The sequence below is a fragment of the Mandrillus leucophaeus genome, unplaced genomic scaffold (assembly GCF_000951045.1).
Source record: "Mandrillus leucophaeus isolate KB7577 unplaced genomic scaffold, Mleu.le_1.0 Scaffold1289, whole genome shotgun sequence".
Taxonomy (NCBI): Eukaryota; Metazoa; Chordata; class Mammalia; order Primates; family Cercopithecidae; genus Mandrillus; species Mandrillus leucophaeus.
This window is the reverse complement of record NW_012101242.1, coordinates 97,108-104,489: the sequence shown is the minus strand read 5'-3', so window position 1 is coordinate 104,489 and position 7,382 is coordinate 97,108.

Here is a 7,382-nt window from a genome sequence, read left to right as displayed (position 1 = left end):
GTATGAAATAGTGTTAAAAAATTAAAATTTCATTGCTGTGAGTGGTATGACACCTGAGTGTAACAGAGTGAGCATCAGTGTGCACATTGAAAAACAATAAGTAAGTTAGAAGTATGTCAGCTCTTTTCATTACTCCATGCATCTATCATAGCTTTATTTGTGGTACATTAGAATTCATTTGCTTTTTTAAACTAAATAAATAACGTATTTGTGAAAGTAACTCAACATAAAAAGTCTTAAAATGCCATTGAAGTCATTTTGATGCCATTAGGATATAGAGTATGGAAAGAAAAAATGGGACATGTTGTATATGTCTTACATGTAATGTAAACTCTATTAATTATAAGCTCTAATGTTATACATTGATTAATAATAATAAGACACTGAAAATAAACTTTAAAGTAAAAGTTTAACCAGCCATGTATAAAATGCATATGTCTTCCCATAGAGTTTGTAGTCAGGCCAGACTTTGGCCCCACGTGAATACATTGTCAGCTTGTCCTGAAGTTATTTATTGGTACAATAAAGAAACAAACAAAAAATGCAGCCATGCTTTCAACAAAGGTCAAATTAATGGTGAAAATGGAATGAGCACCTGGACCCAACTGTTAGAAACCTTAAAAACTAATGTGACAGTCAAATTATCAAAATGTAGTAATTCAAATCATTTTAGTGGACACAAATCAGTGAGTGGCCAGGACAGAATTGTCTGGAAAGTTTATAATACACACCCAAGAAATGCGGAAGAAAACAATATGCTGCTGTTTCGAAGTTAACCAATTGGAATACAACATGACAGTGCATAATATAGAAACGTCCCAGTGATTTATCATTGAATATTCTATGTTGACAGGTAGATTAAATAAACAACATGTTACAGTTTGGAGTTGGCCATTAAGAAAGGGAATACGCTAAATGAATTTGAAATTAATGTTATCAACATGAGGCTTCGGGAGAAGGAATTTAACCAATTGACAAATAGAGTCCTCTGTTGGTGCAGAAGCAGAACAGCATACATTAAAATGAGAAAGGAAGTTTAGCAAAGAAGGAGCCAAGAGTTAACAAATGAAAAGCGTGAGCATTTAGTTGTACATCTTTCCCACTAAGCAGACAGCTATTAAACCCCCGGCCACTATCTCAAAGTAATGCCTATGCTTATAGCCTATAGTCACATATATGACCAGGAAAAATGTAAAGTTCTTGTCCAAATCCTGGACAAATATTATATATCAGAGTAAGATATTTTAGTAGTTTTATAAATGATATATGTTTATTAAATGAGATATGGATAGTAGGGGAAAAATATTTGTTTGAGAGATTTACCCTTAGCAAGGAACAAATAATTCAAGATCTATTGTGCAAGAAATATTGTACGTAGACTTACTTCTTTCTTCTATAAGCCTATTTGAATTGGGTAGACAGATGGATGGCTAAACTTTTTAAATAATGCTTAGTGAAACTGAAAAATGTGTTGCGGTGCTATTTCATAATGGTAAGATAGCTATTTAAATTTATCACATCAATGTAATAAATAAAGAAATGCGTTGCACGGAACTATAATTATTTTCTCAAATGATAAGATACATTAGAATAAAACAAAAAATTAGCTTAAGAAAATATTTAAAATATTTATAATCTATAATGTTAATTGATAGTAACTTAATTGGAGCAACATTAGAATAGAATCTAAACTCTGAATACTGTTCTTATTTTAATGCCAAGAAAATAAATAATTCTGTCCCTGTTTTAATGTTTGTGGAGATGGGCTAATGCATGTATTTACTTTAGATGATATGTACCAATAAAATTATCTAAAACCATTGTAAAACTATGAATCTCCACTGAGAAATGTAAAGCTATAATAGTAACTAAATACTTAAGTTACAGCATGCCCTTCCATGAGGTCAGTAATTATTATAATGAATCAAGATACTTAGGTTTAAAAATAGTGATGTTAAATGTTAAAACATTGCCATGACTATAATTACTAAAGTTGTGAACAAGTATTGTTTGATTATATACTTTAATATACACGGGATTTTATTGTGAAAGAGACACTCTAGAACAATCCACCTAAATATAAATGTATAGTTCTATTAAAAGAGATATGAAATATAACACTCAGCATCCATTATATTAGTATAGGTTTTTAATTTTAAAAACTTGAAATATCTGATATTTTGATAGTTGGGGATATTTTAATGGACAATATGCTTTTAAATAATATAATCTGCAGGTAGGGAATTTTTATAATAAGTTTCAATAAGTCTGCTCAACAGGTATGGTAAGTATGAGTAGGAGTTCATCTGAATTAATAAAAATGCATTATACTCGTACCTCAAGTATGGAAAAGAAAGTGTGATCAAAGAATTGAAATTGTTTCTTTATAATTATATGTTAGTTTTTAGATGTAGGATTTATGCTACTTAGCTTATTCACATTCATTAAAACCTATTTATATAACACCTGTTACCTGTACATGTCCCATTTTTTGTTGCAATGGAAGAAATATATTGTAAAAATCTAAGGTTTGGGGCTTTCCTGTCTTGTGCCATTAGACTATAGGACAATATTTCCTATGATGAGAAAATAATAGAATATAATTCTGAAGGCGACATATGTTGCAATGGAATATAGTTAATTTTTAGAGTGATAACTTTGATTCCTCCCTCAGAAGTTTATCTTTACGCTTCATGAGTAAACGGCAAAATGTCTTTGCAAAACCCTAATTGCTGACTTGTGACAAAAATTTTGGCTGAGGTTCACATAGAAATAAAACATCAAAACAAAAACTTGACCAAGCAGCGGAATGAATGCCTTCCCATGATTTAAGAAAATATACTTTTTTTTTTTTTTTTTTTTTTTTACTTACCAACACCTAAACTAGAAAGATGATGAATTTGGTGTGGTATTTTAATCTCTATTCCTTCTGAACCATTTACATAATATCAGAAATAAGGATCTATTGGTTTCATTTTAGGCATAAAAATTAAGTACATGACAGGTAAGTCTGATATCCCATTTCAAACTGGGATTCATTTAGAAATTTGCACTTTCCATGACATTTAAACTTTTATAAAGCCTATTTGGAGACAATAACGTAAGAAAAAAACACACACACAAGAATTTGCTTAAGTAGAGATATTAACTCAAATTTAAGTAATAGTTGGGAAAATTAGGGAAAACTGTTGCTTAACCACTGGAAAATATTTATTGCAGTTCTAAACCCATGATATGTCATATAAATCTTTTAAGGCATGCAGGTAAAAGAAGTATCTTGTTGATTGCCTAGGGTTCAAAAATCACTGCCATGTATTCTCATCAAGAAACAGTGGGAAAATTATAGGTTTTCACAAAAAGATAAGAAAATTGATGCTCCGAGTTTAGGAAATCATGAGTATTAAACCTAGAAAGGACACAAATTTTTGATGTCAGTGTCATTGATACTACTCATGGACCTTGGGAATTTGACTAAGTGTTCTAGCAGGAAAATTTAGTGATAGAATGCCCTTAAGAAATAAATATGCTTTTCTATCTGGTGAGAAACAATCTTATATTAACAATTATGCTTTAGTAAAAAACAAACTTAGAGTGATAGGAAGATCTGGAAATCAAGTAGTCACACTGTAAAATCAACAAGGGATGCAAATTAGGAAGGAGATGTTATAGCCAGATTAAAAAAAAAAGAAAAAATTTAAAAAATTTAAAATTATATTTAGATTATAGAGTGTACACAAAATAAATGCAAAACTTAATTTTGCATTTTGCAATAGCTATGAAGTAAATGGATCCTGATTTTGTCCCAAATTTGAGAGTGGTGATACTAATGCCAGTGAGTCCTAGTCATTAGCATAATTTAACACATATTATATGATTGAGAATTTGTGGGGAGATAAGTTTTTAGGAAACTGAGCTTTTCTTTAATTCTAATACTTGATGAACCACCAGAGTTAAGAAAGACAAATAAAATAGTTGATATGCAAATTTTCTGAAAAGTTAAAAGTGTCATGCAAAGCTAAAGTATTTTTTTTTTAATGAGCTGGGTTTTACCTGTCCATGAGTCCCTGTGGTTTGTCAGTGATCACTTAATTTCACTGAGCAACCTATTGCATCTTATGTTGACATGATCAGAAGTCAGCATTATATTCAATATAGTTTTCCATAAAGTGGGTGGGTTACAACTAAATGAAAAAGCAACTATAATGGAGTAAGCATTTCTTCAAGCATATTTTACGACTTCACTGCTGTTCAAAATATTTTCTACTCTTCCATATTTGTCCCTTGGGCTTCAGCTAAAAAAAAAAAAAAAACTTTATTTAAGTATAATGTGTTCTATCAGTGGTGGTTATTGGATTGCTTTCTTTACATTACTACCAACAAGAAACTCTTGGTATATAAAATAAAATATTCTTTCATGCCAAGGCATAATTACTCATGCAAACTAAAGATGTAATTCAAAGTTTTGGCTAAAAGTGACTACATTTGCAAAGTTCCAAAAGTTAAAAAAAAGTAAAGCTAAATGATAAAAATCATTAGTTGATGATGTTTACAGTTTTACTTTTTAGTGACTTTAGCAGATGCAATATTGGCTTATTTTCACAGTAAATTAGATATGCAATTACTAGAAGCAAGAAATACATTTACATTATGTAAAAATGGTCAGCATAAGATTAATTATGAGCAGAGAACTAAACATGTGCCAATGTTGAAATAGTTATCACCATGGGGACATTCAGATCCAAATGATTAAATTAGCCTTTTGGCTAAATGATAACTACTTGCCAGTCATCAAATTAGTAAAATGCAGAAATTAAGAATCATGGCATTCTTTAAAATAAAAACGCTGATACCAATATTTTATATCTTTATTGTACACATTTGATTTTCTTTATCCATTCTGAATTCCCCTTTATTACTTTATTAATATACATATTAAATTCTTATAAGAAAAATCACAAAGTTTGTGTAGTTTCCCATGACCAGGCTTCACAGTTCTGCTAAGACGTTTAGATCAGTAATATTTGGTTCAACTTAGATCAAATGCATATTTTAGTTTTGATCAATTACACCTTGCATACATTTGCTTTTCCTTGGTCTTTTGAAAAATATTTTGTATATGTGACACTGAAGCCAAGTTGAAATAAACTATGATCTTTATTACAACTCTGAAAGCCTCAACCATGTCTCTGATCTTCAGTGTAATACCTTCAGCAGCCACAACCTCTGATAAATTTGTTCTATGAATTATTGCATCACATTAGAAATAATAGATATGCTGTCATTAAATCAGAATTATGCTTTTACAAAATAAATGACTCCATTCGCTCTAACAAAGTTAGATGAAATATAGAAAACTCAATTTCACATTTACACTCTACAATGTATCCTTACCAGTGTTATACTGATTTTTACTTAAATACAAATTTTGAAATTTTACAAAGGAAATATTCCAAAATCAATACATTTAAAAATATAACTCTCTTTCAATCATTCCAAAAGATAAATCACTTTCTATTTATTTATGAAATAATATTGATTGTTTACCATAGAGAACTTACCATAGAGAGTTTTTTCTAGGATCTGAGATATACCAAATTTCTCCCATTTGGAATGGAAACATTTACCCAAAGCTTGTACCCCCATTTTTTCTTGAAAGTAACTAACCTGTTTTTGATTTTACGGGCTCATCAGAAGGGACTTGCCTTGTCTCAGATGAGACTTTGGACTTGTACTTTTGGGTTATTGATGGAATGAGTTAAGTCTGGGGATTTGGAAGAAGGCATGATTGGTTTTGAAATGTGAAAAGGATATGAAAGTTGGGAGTGGTCAGGGATGGAATGATACGATTTTGCTCTGTATCCCCACTCAATCTCATCGTGAATTATAATCCCTATGTATTGGAGGAGGAACTTGGTGGAAAGAGATTGGGTCACAGAGGAGGTTTCCCCCATGCTGTTTTCATGATAGTGAGTGAGTTCTCATGACAGCTGATGATTTTAAAGTGTGGCACTTCCTCTGATGTTCTCTCTCCTGCCACCTTGTGAAGAAGGTGCTTACTTCCTCTTTTGCCATGATTCTAAGTTTCCTGGGGCCTCCACAGCAATGCATGACCATGCATCAATTAACTGTCTTTTCTTCAGAAATTACCGAGTCTCAGGTAGTTCTTTACAGCAATGTTAAAATGGACTAATACATGAAGGAATGAGAAGAATAAAAAGTTATAGCAGCGGCTTACATGTAAGTAAATATAAGAACATGCTTGGAGCTTACTGAGACAAGAGAGACTGCAGGAAGACCAGGATAGCAGCTGTGTGCATTCAGAATTCTGTTTGGAACATATAGCTTTGAAGCTTATTTTAAGACTAGAAAATAGTAGTATATAGTACAAGAACAGACATATAGACCAACAGAACAGAACAGAAAACTCAGGAGTAAAGCCTCACACCAAAAACCATCTAATCTTCGACAAGGCTGACAAAAATAAGTAATGGGGTAAGGACTTCATATTCAATAAATGGTGATGGGATAACTGACTAGCTATATTCAAGATAATGAAGGTAGACTCCTACCTTTCACTGCCTACAACAATTAACTCAAAATGGGTAAAAAATTAAATGTAAGACCTCAAATTATAAAAAATCTTAGAAGACAGACTAGGAAATACTGTTCTTGACATGGGCCTTGTCAAATAATTTTTGGCTAAGTACCCAAAAGAAACTGCAACAAAAATAAAAAAAAAGACAAGGGGGACTTAAATAAACTAAAGAGCATCTGCACAGCAAAGGAAACCATCAACAGAGCAAACAGACAACCTATAGAATGGGAGAAGATATTGGCAAACTATGCATCTGAAAATGGCCTAATATCCAGAATCTATAGAGAACTTAGGCAAATTAACAAGCAGAATCCAAATAACTGCATTAAAATGGAAAAAGGGCATGAACAGGCATTTCACAAAATAAGACATAAAAGTTGCCAATAACCATATGAAAAAATACTCAGCATCACTAAATATCAGAGAAATGAAAATATAAGTTACAATGAGATACTATCTCACACCAGTCAGAATGGCTATTATTAAAAAAGTCAAAAAACAACAGATGCTGTCAAGCCCGTGGAGAAAAGGAATTGCTTATACACTGTTGATGGGGATTTAAATCAGTCCAGCCACTGCAGAAAGCATCCTAGATATTTGTCAAGTACCTTAAAATAGAGTTACTGTTTGACCTAGCAGTCTCATTACTGGGTATGTATCCCAAATAAAATAAATTCTTCTACCAAAAAGACATCTGCACTCATAGGTATATTGCTGCACTATTCACAATAGCAAAGGCATGGAGATAACCCAGGTTCCCATCAATATTGGATAAAGAAAATATGGT